This window comes from Talpa europaea (assembly GCF_964194135.1).
Source record: "Talpa europaea genome assembly, chromosome: 13".
Lineage (NCBI taxonomy): Eukaryota > Metazoa > Chordata > Mammalia > Eulipotyphla > Talpidae > Talpa > Talpa europaea.
In genome coordinates, this window is record NC_140080.1 from 3028432 (window position 1) to 3048265 (window position 19834).

At 38.1% G+C, this 19834-nt stretch overlaps 1 protein-coding gene across 1 annotated transcript in view; it reads left to right on the forward strand.

Annotated features, from left to right (window-relative positions):
* The window catches only part of GSTCD (glutathione S-transferase C-terminal domain containing), a gene marked incomplete at its 3' end in the record, with an annotated part of 69800 nt that overhangs the window by 10772 nt on the left and 39194 nt on the right, over positions 1–19834 (forward strand). The window lies entirely within an intron of this gene.

Consider the following 19834-nt stretch of genomic DNA (forward strand, 5'->3'; position numbering starts at 1 on the left):
CATGTCCTACTGTAGCACACAGATATTAAAAACATTGACTTCTTAAATACTCACCATGCCATTATCACAACTAATAAAAATTTAACAAAACATTCTTGGTCATCTAATAACCAGTTCATAGTCATTTCTCCAAAACTATTTGAAAAACATTAGCTTTACTTGGGTTTTTATACGGTATCTTTCATTACCAGATATTATATGCGGTTGACTTGTTTTTGATAATAAACTTTTCCTTGCTCATGATTGAGTTTCCCCTTTTTATAATTTTAGAGCATATTTATTACATATTCTATAGTTATTTCTAATAGCTGATGTCCATAGAAGTCTACTTCTGTTTGTTATTTCTGTTGACTTGGCTCCTGGTGTCCTAATGCTCTGTTGGTTTTGTAATTTTAGATTTGTATTCATTTTTGAGTTACCTAAATGTGTGGGAATCTTCTGAGACCAGGATTAACCATAAATTCCTGCAGAAAGAATGTGTATTTGCTTTTACCAGGCATCTTGAAGTATTAGAACTTAACACTACTTATCATTAGTTTTCAGCTTGAGATTCCTTTAGACTTTTCTATGAGGATCTGAGGTTTAAACAGACAAATACCCTTTATCATCTTCCTTTGCTGTTTGGTAGCACTTTTTATTTTTAAATATATCTTTTCATGGAGAATATGACTTTTCAAGGTTTCAACTTTCATGTAGTGGTAGTTATTCCATCTCTTCAGAGTGCTAGCTGTCAAGGGCTATGCTGTCTTCTTTGTCCCACTGTTAAAACCTCAATCCCTATGATTAGCAAGTACCTTCCAGGCAGCTGTGGTGTCTATTCAAGATTAGTAAACCTTTCCCCAGTTTATTTCCCCTTTTTTTAAATAAGTAACCATTTGAAATTTTTAAAATTTTATAAAAAGTAACATTATGCCATGATCTTTATTGGATAGAAAGATCATATAGGGAGGGAAAGAACTAGTAGAAAAGTGTCTTCATTTTTCAGTGTTACTTTCTTCATGTGAAATTTTAAAAGGTCTGTAGTTTCTTCATTTGAAATGGTAAGTCTAAATAAGAAAAAAGAAATCATGCAACACAAAACTTTATTGTAGTGGTTTAATTATACATTTATTTTTATTTAAGTCCCTTTTACACCTTTTACAAATTTTAAAGCTTTTAAAATTTCATATGAAAGCTCTTGAATAATCATATTATCCTCAAAATTATCGGTTTTATACAATTTTTAGCAAAATCCCTACAGGTAAAATTTAGATAAGGTTATTCTAAATTTTATATGAACAAATAGTTTGAAAAAGAAGAGAGAGAATCACTCTACTCGAGGTCAAGACTTACTATAAAATTATTGGAGAGAGAAATATGTAGATCAATAGATGTGAATAGAGAACCTACCCAAAGGTATAAGAGAAACTCAGTGGAGAAAGATGCTTGTTTTCAACCAGTGCTGTTGGATCAGTTGGCCAGCCAGAGGCCAAAACAAAGGAATGTCTAAATTGCTTTAGCGGGGAGTCTTGGTAACAAGAGATCACAACTTTGGTTCTTTAAACCCATTAGTGTTGGCTTACTGGGGTTCCTATGGTTTTCTTCTTTTTCTGTTTTTACACCAGATTATCTTTTTAATAAAATACAACTTTTTTTTTTTTTTAAAAAGTATAATTTAACCTCCAGTTATTGTTAAAGAAGTTCACTTTTCTTCCCGGAGTTAGATTTGCTATATTCTTCCCAGTACTATCTAACAACACTTTATTGTGTTCCCTCAGGCTAGGCTTCCAAAAACCTACTTACAGACCATGTTTTTTTGTTTGTTTGTTTGTTTTTGTTTTTAAGATTTATTTTTTTAATTAGGCAAGCACTGGGTACAGTCAGAAATGTGGGAGGGTGAGAGAATTCACCAGAGCAGGGAACAGAACAGGCAAACTGATGAAAAAATACACTGCTGAGGGGAGCAGTGGGCGCAACAGGAGAGGTCTGTGTTCCATGTGGGACCCTCGCCGGCGGCCGGGGATCAAAACAGCACTGCAGAGGCTGCGTGCAGCTTCGCAGCCCAGTGCCAACCACTGCGCCACCAGGGGAGGCCCACAGACCATGTTTTTAAGTACTTGGTGAGTAGAGCCCATGATGAATGATCACCATGAAAGATTTGAATGGCTAGTTCGCCTAGGGTAGTTTACATAGCATCTTGTAAGAGCAATGCCTTTTATTTTTTTGATTTTTATTTTTAAAGATTTATTTATTTATACAAGCACTGGGTACAGTCAGAAGCGCAGGAGGGTGAGAGAATTCACCATAGCCAGAGTGGGGAACAGAAAAGGCAGATTGATGAAATACACTGTTGAGGGGAGCAGTGGGCAGCAGGAGAGGTCTGTTGCTCCATGTGGGAACCTCGCTGGCGGCCAGGGATTGAACCGGTGCTGCAGAGGCTGCAGGCAGCCTCACAGCCCAGCGCTCAACCGCTGCGCCACGAGGGGAGGCCCAGCATTGCCTTTTAAAGCAAAAGTACTTGACATAGGAAGTCACTATGTGATTATATAAATTTATCTAAAGTCTTAATTCAAGTAGGTTATATGTAGAGTGTAAGGATTACTTGGATTTTTTTTTTCCTTTGGTCCATACACAAATGATCAAATTGAGAATTTATTGGGGAGTCAAGGATATTGGTTCTGTTCTTCATGCCACTGAGTCATTTATTATTAATACTAAGGCAAGATGGAAAGATTCATAGTGTTTTTGAACCATTTGTGAATTCATTGATACTTAAATGATCCATTCAAGAATGAATATTGTTAAGGATTAATGTATTTCAGAGACCAGTTGCTCCAAAAGTTGAGGTGGGATTTATGTGAGTAATGAAATACTGATGAATCCAATTAGTTCCAGACTAGGGTTCTGGTCTCCTCATTATTGTTGAAATGTAGTTGGAGTGGGACCATCTTATTCAGCCCTACCCTTCCTGAGAGCTGGTGGTCTAAAGCACTGTTGCAGACCTGCTGAGTCCCTGGCAGCACTGCTGCTCCTCAGGCCAGGAGGCGGGTGCTCGCTTCCAGTGAAGACTTTTCCTAAGAGTTTTTCAGAGTTCTAGTCATTGCAGATAGTGGGTACCATAGCAACAGCCTTTAAGGTTTCAGAGTAAGGCTATCTTAGATGAAAATGTGCAGAAATTTTATAATACTAATGGGTGAATTTTCAATAAATACTCATATGGAACAAATCGTACTGTTGATGTTGTCTAGAAGCAGTGAAGAACAGGGAGGAGCCTTGATCTGAAACAAAGATATCTGCAGTGAAGTGTTTAGTCCAGCCTTTGACATGTCCTCTGCTGAGGTCAGATGGAGAAACAACCCATCATTTTCAGAGTGGCATAGAAGCCATGAGTTAAGCTACTCTAAAAGATTTCTGTTCACCATTATTGCAAAGCCAACTCTGCATTAACTCCACTGTGCATTGCAGAGAGATACTTCCTCCAATGGTGTAAGCTACTGCATGGGCTTCCCAGACTACTTGTTTTTAAGCTTAAAATCTCTCTTCCTGCTGTTACACTTTAACATTTTTTTTTTTAAAGTTTAAAAGTTTGTAATCACATACCGGAGACAGAGGGAAAATTAATGATGTGGATCCTTATTTTTTTGCAAATGGAAACTAATTAGTATTATTCATTTCATTTTAAATTGGCATTCGCTGTGCTGTTGCAGGCAGTTGTGATTAAAATCAACTCCACTACACAATGAAGTATTTTACCCTGTGCTTTGAACCGTCTGCACCCAATCCCATTCATTATTTTTATATTTAATTAGGCCTAACTTACATTAGAGGTACCTGAAGCAAGGAAATTTCCCTAATAGTCACAGACTCTGCAGTTTTTCAAGATTGAATTATCAGAATTTTGAAAAGTCTAACCATAGGACAAAAGTATATTCATAAATAGGAAATAGTCATTATTTAATTAGGTAATTAGCAGTTTCAGCATAAAAACTAGTAGTTTCCCAGAAACAATTATATAAAGTCTATCTAGAAACATTATGCTATAAATTACTAATTACAGTAGAAAGTTGTCTGTGCAAATTTATATGCTTCCTTGAAAAAATGGCTGAGAATTTTGCAGATGATGGCACAGCAAATACTTTTTAAAACTTGGGCATACTCAATTCCCAAGATAACTATGTATTTTAAAAGCAGGTGATTTTATATGATGGTTTTAGTTGGACTTATAATGACAAAAAGACAGGTGTTTTGTGGCACATGCACATCTAACAAAGTAGACGTTAACCATTATTTGTAGGGCTTTTTGGGGGGAGGGCTTGGATGGGGTCAAGGCCCCTTTCAACAACTTTATTGACTGTATAGTTCCAGGTCTTTGGGGACATAAATTTAATTCTTTTTGACAAAACAAAGAAAATCAGACTGCCAGAGGTAATAGTAAAGAAAATAACTTAGAAAATTGCTTTCCAGTCTTGCCCTCATCTGCTCTCATCTAACGTAGATGGTTCACTGTAAGTCAGGTCACTGTTGCATTAATCACACTGTGATCTAGCCAAAAAGATGTTTTTAAATACTTCTCCTTGTTTATAAAAACCCTTAATCACACTATTTACAAAGTTGTCATATGAGTCAGATTCCCAGTAGGCAAAGATGACATTCAAATTGGAATCATCAGAAGGAACTTGTTTATAGAGAGATAATGACAAAGTTGCAGGCAGGGTCTGTGGAATAGGAAGGGACAGGGCCTGAACTCAGGGATGGGGACCACAAGCTGTTTCCACATCTCTGCCCTCTGGACAAGAAGAGGGAGAAGGAAGAACAGTCTGCTTTGAGAGGGTGGTAACCTCAGGTAGGAGAAGAGGCAGCCCTAAGTGACTGCAGGATGAGATTGAGAGGAGTGAAGACCCTGTCCCTCATTCTCCTTTACCATCTATCTAATTTCCTGTCAGGGTTTTCACTGACAAGCCCTCCCAGAGTGCAGGTGGGCCTGATGTTGACCCCTAAGATGAACCTCATGGTGGACAGGGCAAATGTAGACGTGCAAACCTCAGACAGATTGAAAAAAAAAAAATATGCCAATAAGAAATTTAATAATAGCATGTACACCTCCTGTGTACACAAGAGAGAACTAACCCTAACCCACAAGGCTTCAGGAGCCATTTCAAATAGGTTAGCTAAGAGAAAGGTGCTTGGGGGATGGGAATGTGCAGGGAGATCAGCTAGGGAGGTTTCTCGGGAAGGCACAGTAAATAAAGGTATGCAGATTAAATTCTGTGTTCTCCAATGAAAAGAAATGATTTCAGTGTAAATGCAGAATTTTCTTATTTGAGAAAGCTATAAACCATAACGAGCAAAAATATATTCTAGCTTTATAAATATTTTCACTGGATCTTTAAACACTTTCCTTTCACACTTTTGCTTTATCAGGCAGTGTGGTAGAAGTTGTCATTTTTATGTCAGATCACAGTCTTGCTCTGCATGATGACATGTGGGTCAGTGGCAGAGCTCATGTGGAATGTGGATGCCCAGAATCCTAGCTTAGAGGCACCCTAGCCTTCCTGTAACATTTCAGCGTTTTACAGCCGCAGCAGCTTCCTGCATCTCATGTTTATCTCACCTCCTAATAACATCATTGCCCCTCATGCTTGATTTTATCTTGTGTTGTTGTATGCATTGTGGCCCCTAAGCACACAAAATCCACTGCTAGTGTTGCCAGTAAGAAGCCAGGTCCAATGTTGACATAGAAACAAAATGAACAGTGACTAAGGACTGTGACAGTGGCAATTCATGATGGTCATGCACCCTGGCCAGGCCTGTCCCTGTCCCCTTCCACCATGGCAGCAATCTTGAACAAGAACAATGTGACCTTGGACAGTGATGTTCTCGGTGCTGAGACTGTCCCCATTGGTAAGTGACACATGCTTGTACATTGAAGAGTATGGCTGTTTTAATGTAGTGTTTGCTTTTGAAAGCATTATACCATTTGAAACAATACAACCATATTCTAGTAAAACTGCTAGTTTTTAGTGATGCCATGTCTTGGTATTTCATCAAGTAGATTTTATGTTTTCTTCATGTATCTGCAGTTGAATCTGAAGTTGCTCTCAGCTAACACTCTGCAGATAATAACACTAGCATGAGGACATCCTGAGCATAGCTTGCTCTGTGTTTTGAACTGTTTCCCAGAAGTGAGTCAAAGGACATGAACATTTTTGTTGCTTATATACTTACCACTGAATTGATTTCCAAAGGGGCTTTACACAGCTTACTCTACCATCAGCAGTGTTCCAGATGCCCAGCTTCATCTCAACTGCACTTAACCTCCCAGAGACTCCTTCTTGGCCACCATTTTGTTCTTATTTTGATAAAAATCTGGCATTTCAGTGCAGATGACTGCTGACTGACTTGGCGTGGTTATTTCCTGGAGTAGCAATACTGGAGTAGCATACTCCTTGGGCAGAAACTTGGCCACAAGCACACAGAGAGAATTCCACCTGTTACTTGTCAAGGGTTCATTAGCCTCTTGGTGCGCCTTAGTCATCTTTTTGTATCTGTGGCTAATCACCCTCCTTTAAATCTATTTGAATTTGAAAATTCTATTTCGGGAGTCTCTCTTATGCATTATTGGCAGACCTCATTTACTCATTGAGGGAGGGACAGGGTAGTGTCGGGAGGAAATTCCCCAGAGTTTGTAAGACAGTAACATACTCTTTTTCTTTGTTGTCAGATTGGAAGTATCTTTGCCTTTAGTCCCTGAGGCCACATTTCAAGTGTTATCCTAAAGGAACCTCTCACATGGAAAATAGGCAGTCCTCCCCTGAATAATTTTTGTCACCTAATGAGTGATTCAGATTGGGTCTGTCAGCACTAGGGTGGGCACCTGATTGCAGGGGCCAGGTGAGTGGCAGATTGAAGCGATGGCTTATCTGTGACTGGCAGCCTGAAGTCCCAGATGCGATGTCCTAACTCAGTAAGGTCCCCCCACCTGCTTTTTAAGAGATTTCTGAGCCAAACTGCAGTTTATTCAGAGTTGGCTGCTTTTTCTAGGTCAGTTAACACATCTGATTTAAATGGGATAAACACCTAAACAGATGAAAAATGATTCCTGAGTAGGTCTGTCCAAGTGGACACAATCTTGTACCTGACCCAGCTGGTACGTCTGACCTATTCCAGGAGTGTAGGGGCATGTGTTGATATTTTCTCCACCAGCAGTTTGGTGGTGTTGAGTAGGATATGCTTAGTGCACTGTGAAATTGACATTTCAGAGCTCCTGGTTGCCATTTACAGTGACCAGTTTCTATTGATGAACTTTGTGCTTTTTTACTTACAGATCCACCAAAACTTTTAAAAATTTACCCACTCTTAAATTGATTCAGGCCTTTATTTCAGATAAGGTTGTATGAATTCACCTGATATTTCTGTTCTTGTTATCTATCGAGGAATGGCTTCCATTTCACTCTTTACTGCATATTCCTCAGTAAAAAGAAATTTTGGGTTTTGAAATGTCAGTCATTTGAGTTGTTTGCGGTTAAGAACAGACTTAATTCATCTCAGACAAGCACAAAATGTCTCATTAAAAAAAAATAGACTGAGTTTACAGTAACTGTTGCATACCTAGCTTGAGGTATCCCTGGCTCACATAATGAGCAAGACAATATATATATATATATATATATATATATATGAGCCACATGTTGGCTCATATGAGATACATGTTGGTATTGTATCAAACCTCACCTTGAAAATTTCACATGAACAGTTTAGAATTTAGGAGTATAGAGGAGGTGTGCCCCCAAGCGTGGGGCAGGTTCACTATCGATTTGTGCTGATGGATAAAGAGAGTCCTGGAGCCCTCAGTGGGTTTTTCAGGCTTTAACACTCTATCAGGGAAATCAGGTTTACAGGCACACCAGGCAGGGAGACAGGCGTGCAAGGAAGCAGGCATGGGGCCCCCAGCAGGGGTTGGGAGGCAGGCAGCCCCCCCTCCCCACTCCGTGAATCTTTACACTTTTTCTGGGCTCTCTCTGGTGTACCTCTTTGGAGTAGTCTCTGTAGTCAGGTCTCTAGTCCTCTTGCTGCTGCTGCTGCACAGCTTTTAGCCCAGACCCTAAGCTCAGATGTGTACACTCACACATCTGCACACATCTATACTCCAGATGTCCACAGTCAGGAACATGTGCTCCATGCCCAGCACTCCCAAAGGGTCTTCTGCTTTAACATGGTCAAGTCTACAGGTGACAGCCACAGAGGATAGTGCCCTAAAAGGCCTGATTAATTCATTTACTCAATAAAAGGATATTAAGATTCTTCCTAAAATTTTGTTTTTTATGAAACCCTTCATTGTTAGTGCACCATGAAAGACATCTCTGTAGGGGTGAGGTGGAACAGAAATAAATAAAAAGGAAAAGGAAATAATTACAGTTAAGAACTTAAGTATTGTACTTTTTTACATTGATAAAGTTCTTACTATATGCAAGACACTGTCTTAATATTAACTCATATAATTCGCATAACAACCCAGTGCTATGCATATTATTATCTGCAGATAATAGAAGTCTACAATCTATGGATAAAGAAACTGAGGTACAGAAGAATTAGGGAATTTACACAAGGTCCCACATCTTGTAAAAGTTCCCACATCTATGCTGGGATTTGGAGACAGGCTGTGATTTAAAAACATGGTCTCTGGAGCCTTTTCTCATTGAATCAAAAATATAAATTTCATAATAATTTGATTTTTTTCCCAGTGTTTTCTGTGACCCCCATCGCTATTAGGGGTCACTGATAAAGTCATCTTGGAATGATTATTGGGTGGGATAAGAAGCCTTCACATAACCGTATTTTCAGAGACCTGGGTTTCGTTGCATACTTTATTACATATGTTCTTGAATACTACATCACTCTAAAATCTTTTTTCTCTGGAATTGATAAATGTTGTCAGAGTTGGGCCCTAATAATAGCAAAACTAAGTCAGGAAATAATAACAGGAGTTTCACAGTATGCCTCTTCATAGTATGCATAAATTGATCAGTCAGTCTCCCAATAGTATACTTATGTATGCAAGTATTGATTAGCAATTTAAAAAGTGAAACAAGTTTTATAGAAAAATGAAAAACAAATGTGTGTAAAAAAATTAAATTTCAGTATATTTACACTACTGTATGTTACCATTGGATAGTGCAGATATTTTATATGTAATCTTTACAGCTTCCACTACTAATTTACATTTGCAGTACTTAATTTAAACTGGGTGACAGTTTTATCATTTGTGAGTGACTAAGTCAGGTTTGGCCAAAGATGGCTGCAAGTTCCAAGATGAGGTGCCAGCAAGACAGGTTTCTGGTGAGCGAACCATTCCGGGCTTGCAGTTGGCCTCTTTCTCTCTCTGTTCTCTGACGGCTCTTTCTCTGGGCCCCACACTCCTCATGTCTCTTTCTTTCCTGATCTGGACACCAGTCCTGTTGGGTTAGAGCCTCGTCTTTATGACCTCATTTACCCTTTAATACACCCTTAAACATTCGACTCCAAATGCAGTCACATTGGGGGTTAGGTCTTCAGCATAGGAGTTTTGGGTGGATGCCACTCAATATCAGCTTCAATAGTACGGGTGACCCGCCATGTTCTATTGACCACGTTCTCATACTTTTCATGTTCCACAAAACAATTTTTTTCTTTTAATTTATCTCACTTAGAATGGAAATGTTTTGTAATCACTTTATACCTCAGTTTAGGCAAGGGGCATACTAATATGATGGGTTTCAAAAATTTTTAAATTTCACTGACTTACAGAACTAGATTGTCCATCACAAACAATTCACGTGCACCTACAACCACATGTACACATACACACATTACACTCTGATATTTTTATTCTTTCTGTTCTCATATTTTTAAATGGTGGTCATGACTTCATTGTTATGACCTACTAAATTGGCTCATTGGTTGCCACCAACAATTTGAACTGTTTGCTTAAGACATAAAAACTCTTGTTTGAACCATTTTGCCTCAGAAGGGCACAGTTGCTGTGGTGCATTTCTAATAACTTAACTGGAGTGTCACTATGTATTCTTTGTACCAGAGTTTTACTATGCAGCTGTTAACAACTGCCAAGTACTCCACACGTAGGAAGAAATTCCCTAGAAAGTGTACCCATCAGTTTAGACGGTGGCCTGGTTTCTTCCAAATCTTGAAACAACTCAGATAAAAAATAGGAGATTGGTACCTTGTGGGGTTGACATTCTTGCATGCCAGATCCCATGAGGATACACAAGGGCACAGTGAGTCAGCCTTTTGTCAAGTATCTTGATGTAGTATTCACTGTCACCTATGGTTTTGTGTCTTTCACATTAATTGGAGATACTGTTTTTATTCAAGGTCCTTTGACACAGCAAACAACTATTTTGAACAGGGCTAGTGCAGTGCAGGTAGTTAGTTATGGGGTGGTAACAGAAGTCCAGAGAGCAGTGGTGACTCATTCCAGAGCACGGCAGTGGCAGGACCCACAGGCAAGGCAGTGTTACCCCAGCCCACAAGCTGAGCTGTCTGGGTGAGGCAGTGCCACAGAGGCAGCTCAGCTGCTGCTGGAGACACCCCCAGAAACAGAGGGAGATGCTCAGGCTTCTCTGTCCTCCCACCACCCAGTCTTCTCCCAGTGCCACTTATTGATTAAAACTGCTGGAAGCCAGAGAGTAGGAGGAAACACAATCAAGGAACAGAAAAATGATCTAAGACCAAATAAGCAACTGATTGGCATCGACATGAGCACTTGTCTCTTTTCTCTTGTTTGATTCATTTCATTTCTTTTTTAAAGATTTATTTATTTTTATACAAGAGCTGGGGTACAGGCCAGAGGTGCGGGAGGGTGAGAGGATTCACCAGAGACAGAGCAGGGAGCAGAACAGGGAGACAACAGTAATACAATGCTAAGGGAAGCAGTGGGCGCAACAGGGGAGGTCTGTGGCACCATGTGGGACCCTCGCTGGCCCACCGGGATCAAACCCGCACTGCTGAGGCTGTGGACACTCAACCGCCTGCCCCACCACGGGAGGCCCTGATTCATTTCATTTTATTCATGACCCCATATAAGGGTTCACCATTGTGAATCACATTCATGCCTGTGAATTCAATGAATGAGTTCTAGGCTTTTGGAAAACCTATCTTTCTCTTATGTACTCATTAAATAGATATGCCATGATTTACTTAACTGTTTTCTTCCAGTTGAACACTTAAAGTTGCAGTTATTTTGCTTCATAAATTACTCTGCAGTCACTGTGTTCATATATGCGTGTGTGTGTATGCTTTTTCCCATATTGTTTTAAAAGCCATATACCTAGAAGATGGATTAATGTGCCAAAAGTATTAATGGAATCATGGCTCTTGTTATTTATTATCAGCTTGCTTTTCTGCTGCATTGTTCTGTTACAGGCCAGGGAGAGGGGCACCCCAGAACCCCTAAACCTGCCCTCTCTAAATAGCTCCAGCTCTCTAAATAGCTCCCTCCTTTGGGTGGAGCAGGGAACCTGGAACTGCCCCTTTTTCAGGGGATCCCCCGTTACAGTTCCAGTGTGCCAATACCAACATGTGATAGAACCTTTGTAGTAACCGTTGTCTGCACTGTAATAGTGGCATTGAGAACATCTTGTTGCCCCATTTAATTAGTGACTAATGGTAAGGTGTTTTCCATTGTTGGTCTTTTGTTTATTAGGATGCTGAGTATACTGTTCATGTTTGTCAGCTAGCAATATTTCCTTTTCTGCAAATAGTTTATTCACATTCTTGCATGTTTTTCTGGCAAGTTTGCTGAGACTCTGGAGTGAAGAAGCCCAAAAACAACTAATATGAGAAAAACAAGAAGCTACAGCTTTGTGTCCTTTGTTGGGCATGTAGCCTAGGTGATGTGCTAGAAGGAAGCATCTGAGAGATCCTGCAGCAGTGGTTTCTGCACTGTCCCCAGGCTGGCCTCCTTTGCCTTCTGTTCTGCACCCTTAGTACCTGATGGGGGCAGGGAAGCTTCATAAAGTTAGTCTTAGACTTTGTAACAACTTCAACATAATGATCAAAGTTTTCCTTCTTCCTGAGAGAATTCTATAGTGGCTTTATAGTTTTCTTTTTACTTCAAATCATATTTATTCACAAGTGGAAAAAATTAAGTGTTTTGAGAGGGAATTGCATAATAGTTTTTATATGCTTAAATCTTTAATACCAGTCTTTTTATACATACCATGGCTTATTGCTTTTTTTTTGGCTTTAAAAATGAGTTTTTAGTGTTAAATAGGTGTGAACGTTTTATAAGAATTGGGATCTTACAAGTGATCCGTCCTACTGTTTCATTTGTTACAAATCTACTAACATGAGGAAATCTTAAGAGCTTTAAAAGAAAAAATAAACATCTTTTTAAAAAAAGTTTAGAATTCTTCCTTATACTTGAGGTTTACAATAATAAAAGGCTTACCTGATCTTTCTATAAATGCTTTAGTTCTTTCCTTTGAAAGCATTAAACAGAACACTTTAAAATCACTGTAATTGTTTAATTAGCACTCATAAGCTATATAATATGACTGGCTAAAGTAAACTGAGTTTTTACTTAAATGTTAACATGGTTAATATTTATTTGCTGCTACTGGCTGCCATAAAGTACTTTTTATGACTTCTTATGAGAAAATTAGTAAAGATTTACATTATGCTCACATCCATTAAACAGAACAAGTACAGAACAAAAAGGCACAGAAGGGTAACAGTACACACATATTTTCTAAAATGTTTTACTTTGAATGGGGAAATTATTTTACTTTTTCTAAATACATATTGAGATAATGTATACCAACTGAAATTCAATTTCTCTAGTGTAAAGCCAGGTTTCATTATCAACATTTTCTGTTTTAATCATAAAAGTAGAAAATTATTTTTAAAAATATTTTTAAAAATTATTTAAAAAAAAAAATGCCCGTAGCAATTGTTACTCCCTGCCACAACAGTAGAACCTTGTAATTCCAGGTCCAGAGCAGGGTAGTCTTCCTGTGCCAGCAGTCTCGCCATGGTAAAGGAGGTGCTGTGTACTGTGTGGATAGGATGGCCCCGCCTGGAACCACACTTTGTGAGTCCACAGCTGGAAGATACAGGTTTATGATCTTCTATGATCTCTTTGTCTTGTCTGGATTTTCATTCCAAGTTGTTCTTTTCAGGCTTTTGAAGGTCCCATATGGTTTCCTGCCTTTACTAGTACTGTTTTCTCTTCCTACAACAACACATTACCAGAAGGATAAACCTTGCTTAAAAGTCTATTTTAATTTCAGATCAGCAAGTTGCTGTAATGATGAAGTTCAGGCAGCTAGTCTTTCTTTTTTCTCTTATATTTGGTTCTCTTTTATTTAGCTTGTATGTTGGTTATATTGTTTGAGCATTTTTTCCATGTTGCACCTTTCTGAAAGTTACTTGCTTAACAAAAATTATGTGCTGCTTATCATAAAGATTCTAATTCTATATATCTTGTCCTGGTTTCTTCCTCTCTAGTATAAAGAAACCATTGGATGATCTTTATGGGGCCATCCATTCATCTCTGATGTGTGACAGTGTGTTTTAGAAACTCTTAATGCTTTATAATTGCCCCTCCCCAATCTCCATATTCTACTTCCTTCCAGCCCACGAGATTAATCTTCATAATATATGGCTCATAAAATGTGACCTGTGTTTTATAATTAATAAAACAAATGTTAGTAACTTTTGTCATGCAATACGATTATTTTGGGTTATCATTAACAACCTGCTACCTACTTGTTAAACAGAAATTTACTGATAATTTTTTTGTTTGTTTCTGGTTGTATTTTTAGGGTTAGGGATACTGAATTGATTCAGATTGGGGGGGTGGTTAAAATTCTCTTATTTAGTGTTTAACCTTTATAGCTGATATGTGTGTTTATCTTTTAAATGTTAATTTCCATAACAAAGAATATGAACCTTCCAACCATAATTGGTTGGCTTCTTTCTGACAGAACAGAAACAACTGGTTTCTGTCTCCCCTGTGGGTCCCCAAATTCCCAATATCTTTGCATCCCTGCTAGTTGGAATGACTTTCTCATTGTTTTCAACACTGAGATTACTTGTTACCTAAAAACCTTTTATCTGCCTCTTCCCTTTTTATGGAGTATTACCTTTTCAGCTTCTACTATAATCTGTTTAGCTGCATAGCTGCATGATTTCTCCTTGTTTAGCCTAATACTTCTTGAGGGCAGGAAATCACTTAAAAACGTAGACCTCAGAGTCAGACCAGCTCTGTCATTTACCAGTATGCCTACCATTTCTCTCAACTTCAGTTTCCTTATCTGTAAAAGGCGGGTGTTAATAACGACTGCTTTTTAAGGTGATTGTAAGGTTTAAATGAGTTACCACTTGTGAAGTGCTTAGTACACTGTGAGACATGCTAATAGGTGTCTAGGAAATTCAAGACCTTCTAATAAATATAAATGTTAATAAAGTAATAGCATTGCTTTTGTATGTAATTAAAAGTATATTAACAGCCCCTCCTTCTACCCTGTGGCCTCTTTGCAAAAAAACTTAGTGTCTTTAATGTAGTGTTTAATACATGTTATTTTAAAAATTTGAATGAAAGTTGTTAAGTAAAGGCTTATATAGGAACTCAAACAAAACAGTGGTTAATTCCAATTGTGGGATTGAGGCAGGAAGACATGGTTGCAGTTTGTGATGAACTTTCACATCTCAGTGTGATTTCAGCAAATAGAAATGAGCAAAAAAAGGGCATTTAGTGCCAAGAGAATAGTATGCAGTTTCAAAGAGAAGTGCTATCCTAGCTTAGCATTAGTAATAGATCTACTTCATAGGGTTATTTGGGGTAATAAAATATACCTGGAATACTGGCATAGTAAGAATGCAGTAAACATCAGCTGTTATTTTAACAGACCACAAAAACTATCTGTTAAATAAGAAAAACTCATGGGTATGTTTTAGGGAGGAGGGTGCCTGCGAGTCTATGAGAGATTGTTTCACTATAGAATGAAGGATCTTTATATCGCAACATTTCCTTAATATTTTTGTTTACAATACCTGTTAGAAAGTAGCAGGACAGCATATTGTTTATTTCAGCTGTGTATTACTGTTTGTTTAAATTTGTGAGACAATACTTTGCAAATAGTTTTAAAATTGTCAGCTATTGGGGATTATCATGTTGTTGTTCCCCCTTGGTTTAGTTGATTTGAGATAAAAGTATTTAAGTGATAGTTAACAACAGCCGCAACTCCTTGATAGGTGGAAACAGTCGAGGGCTCTATTTGAAGCTCAAGGTCACTATTTTAATTAAACATATGACTTGACTTATACTTTTTATAGGAATGTTACTAGGATCTTTTTTGTTATACTCTCTTTAAGCCTTTTGTCTTGATATACTTTCTAGGCTTAGTAAAGTTGCGTGATCCGTGCTAATATTCACATATACCCTTTCCCCAGCTTTCTCAGTGTTAAAATATTGATATATATGTTTGAGATTATTCCCGAAATAGCTGTTTATTTACTCTTGAATACTTGAGAGTGCATTTTCTAAAACATAGAAAAAGCAAGGACATTTTATCAAATATCAAAAAATTCATTACCCAAATTATGAAATAAACAGAATATAATACTGTTATCTACAGACCTTATTCAGTTATTGCCATGGGACCCAATAATGTCTTCCAGGAGCAGAAACCCTGTGTTATGGATTATGGATTGCACTTACTTGTCTTGTCTCCCCTCTCCTTGAATCTGGTACGCTTCCTCAGACTCGGTCATGCTTGATTTTGAAATTTTTGAACATAGTTCTTTGAAGAATGTGGATGTTCGGATAGTTTTTAATGACTCAGTCAGGTGATAGGTTCTTGGAACAGGAATATCTTAGGACTTTACTGTTTTCATCTCAGATCATCAGGGCAAGAGAACAACAAAAATCTTGAAAGATGAATAGAAACACTATTTTACTTTTTTGGAATATTTATACCTTTTTTCTGAATTCTTTTGTTTTTATTTTATTTTTCCCTTTTTAGACTATCATTGATCATGCAATGTGAAATAACACTTTTCCTGCAATATTCTTTGTCAAATTATTATGTTTTACCCAGCATATTGAGTGTTAAGTGAAGGACAGTGCAGAAAGTTACTTTTTGGTAAGAAATGTAGTATCCATGATAGTAAACTGTGATGTAGATTTGAAAGGAAACAGTATTGTGGTGAGTGTTTTTCTTTGACAGATGTAAACAGTACTTGAACTAAGTATCTTGTCTGCCAGATTTTGACCACCAAATTCTTGGGTCACCGACAGGGAAAGAATGGCAGTATCTGCTGTAAATGTTCACTTTGTGTCAGTTAGGATTTCAGAGACATTGAGGGAGGTTGTTTTCTGTTAGGTCAAAAATCATTTTAGGGCCTCCCCGGTGGTGCAGCGGTTGAGCGCTGGGTTGCGAGGCTGCCCGCGGCCTCTGCGGCGCCGGTTCGATCCCCGGCTGCTCCCCGGCCACTGGAGGAGGGTCTCACATGGCGTGCAGACCTCTCCTGCCGCCCGCTGCTCCCCTCAGCAGTGTACCTTGGTCCTTCTGCCTGCTCTGCTCCCCGCTCTGGCTCTGGTGAATTCTCTCGCGCTTCTGACTGTACCCAGTGCATGTATAAACAAGCAAACAAACAAATAAATAAATAAAAACATGCCTCTATTTAAAAAAAAGAAATCATTTTAAATCTGTCATGCTTTCCATTCAGATGATACAGAATACTGAGACTTTAAACCTGACCTTTTTTGCTTATTTACCTTTTATATAGGAAAAAAGCCTGAATGTAAAACCTGCTGCACAGATGCTGTATCTAATTAGTGTTCCATATTGTTACTTGCCAACAAATCCATGTTAGTAATAATGAATAATCAACCTTGCTTAGTAAGAGCAGCACAAAATGTGTTTCTGCTGTTTCCCATGATGGATAGACCCAGGGGTGCTTAGAGTTGTTGTCCCAAGCACGTTGGTGGCCCATGGCTTATTAACAGCAACCTGCATTAGATGATGAAGTGTGAAATTGATGGGCCCTGCAGGGAATTTGAGCTGAGCTCTCCAGGAGAGGGGAGAGCTGTCTTACAGGATTCTGCTGTAGTGCTCATTGGCTGCCTGACTTCCCCTTCATGATGCTCTGGAAAAATTTTCCTAAGTTAACACATGTGCTACTCTGTCTGACTAGCAACCATATTGCTAGCTTAATGCTTCTAGGAAATTTTACAATGTCCTGTTCCCAGTTTGGTCACTAGAAGTCTGAGCCATATGAAGATGGCTAGACAGGGAACAAGTGGGTGAAATATTTCAGTCGGTCATTATGAGGGAAGAAAGTCATGCTGGAGGAAGAGATATGTAATTACCATCATGTGAGGAACTGTGCAGTCACTGGTTCCCACCCACTTCTAAAACTTTACACATTAGTTCGTGATTCATAGAGTTAACATAAGTCTGAACATTCTTTTCCAATAAGAAAAATAAATATGTGATTTTCATTTCATGTAATAAATTGGTCAGCTGGCTCAAATTACGTGTAGTTTAATTTGGCATATTCTGAAAGTGTAAATTATATCCCTATGTATTTATAGTCTGAGGAATTATTTTTTGTAAAATTGTTTCCCTCCTGATATTTGAAAAGTCAAGATAAACTTATGTTTAGTAGTAGTGGGCAAACTCCAGGGAGGCAGGAGAGAGATTTGCAGGTATAAGCTTCTTTTTCAAACAGCCCTGATAATTTGAAGTCATTTCCTAGGTATATAATCTCAAACAAATTACCTAACCTCCCAAGCCTAGATTCCTGAGCTGAGACGTTTACCTCCTGTCATGAAGTAAAATTGTATGTGAAATGTCTTGCCTGGTGCCTGGCTCTGCTTGCTTCTCTCACTCTGTGCTTTGATAGCTTTGTTGAAACAGAATAGAGTAGAAATGTTAACATTACCACTGTTTTATTTTATCAAGAGATTTTTGTTTTTCCATGATATTCTAAAACTTTCCTATCTTTTGAAACAAAAATGAATTTGTACATCTGCTAGGATTCTTTGGGAGTGCTCTGCCAAGGGTAGATGCATCAATGGAACAAGCAGGCAACAGTGAAGAGGTTTCTGTCATTACAGAAAAGGGAGAAAGAAAAAACAAAACACATTTTCGCAAGATTGTTAAAGATGAAATCTAAATTTTCGGATTTGTTTTCTGGCTGTAACCTTACCTCTTAGTTTCTTAAATGTTATTTATGGTAAGTAGGGTACAGATTTGGGGCAAGCTGCTAGAAATCAAAAGGCGCCTGTCCCATGGCTGTCAGGGATTGCCTCAGTGTTGTTCACCCAGGTGTGTGGTGTCTTCGTGGAGGGCAGTCCTCATTCTGAAGCCTGAGACATAGGGCGATGACTGCTTCAGCACTCTTAATCACCTGGCATGTTTTATCTTAATAATTAAGGATTTGTTTCAGGTTTTTCATTTTGAATCATATGAAAAGAATTTTCATTTTTGAGTCACATGAAAAGAATTATTGTGTTTTTGTGTGTATATGGTATGTAAAAATAAAAATATCTGTAAAAGTTCAGCCTAACCTCAAGTAATTTTTTCTGTCAAAGTCATCTCGTTGTTAGTAGCAACTGTGCCATACCATCAGTTCACCCTACTGTGCAGCGCACTTCTCACATTCCTGCCTCTGCTGAAAATGGACAGTTTGCTCCAGTTTTGACCTTTCTTGCTCTTAGAGGCATAAATTTGGACTGATTCATTTCAACAAGATTGAATATTGCACCTGGCGTGGGTAATACTAGATTACATCTTCAGGAAATTGAACTTTTTTTTCTATCCTTTAGAACAAACAACATGCTGAAATGAATGTGTTGGAGACAGTGTTAGCTTTTTTTGTTTGTTTTAACTTTATTCTTCTACAGTAGTCTTTAGGTGTTAGAAAAAAGCAGTTTCCTGTTGCTTTAGGAAGGTGACAAGTGTACTTTGAAACTGCATTTCATGGTGTGTCTTGATAAAACTTAACTTTTGTAGTTGGTGACATAGATGCCTTAAAACTCTATTTTAATATATTCCAAACTTAAGGAAAATTACAAATAATTACAACAAAATATCCAGATTCTCCAGTTATTTATATTTTGCTCACTTTTCATTGTTCTTGCTTGCACCTTTCCCCTTTCTCTTCGTGTATGTGTCTGGGCATACAAGTGTGTGTGTGTGTGTATATGTATGTTTATAGAACCATTAACATGTAAGTTATACATATTTTAATTCTTTATCTCTTACATTCTCTTACATAACCATAGAACAGTGAGCCAATCAGGAATTTTATAGTGACAGTACTATTTTCTCTGTAGCCTATATTCACATGTTGGCAGTTAAGAGTTGCTAAGTGAACCACTAGATAGTTAGAGAATCTTGTGCATTATTGTTCACAGCACTAAAAAGAGTCCTGCTGAGCCACTAAAAGTATTTAGCAATCATCACTGCCCAAGATGAACAGAGAGGAAGGAGGGATTATGGTGGGGGGTCAAAAGAACAAAATTATTTGTCTTTCGATGCTGAATTGCTCTGATTTGGGAGATCAACACATATTCCTCCTACCACCCCTGTTATTGTTTTTAAAGAGATAGTTTGTTTTCCCTTGATTGAAATTTCTAAATGAAATGTTCCTTCATAAACTGATTCTTTTCACATGTAGAATTATATACCAGCCCTCATCTGAAAGAACCTCTCTCATTAAAATAAACCCCTTGAGAATTGCATTACAAATAAATCAACCAAGTAGAACTTTCATCTATCTAACTGTAAGAAGTATTTTCTCCAAGACCAACAAAATAAACCTTATACCAAGCCCTTCCAAAACCTGG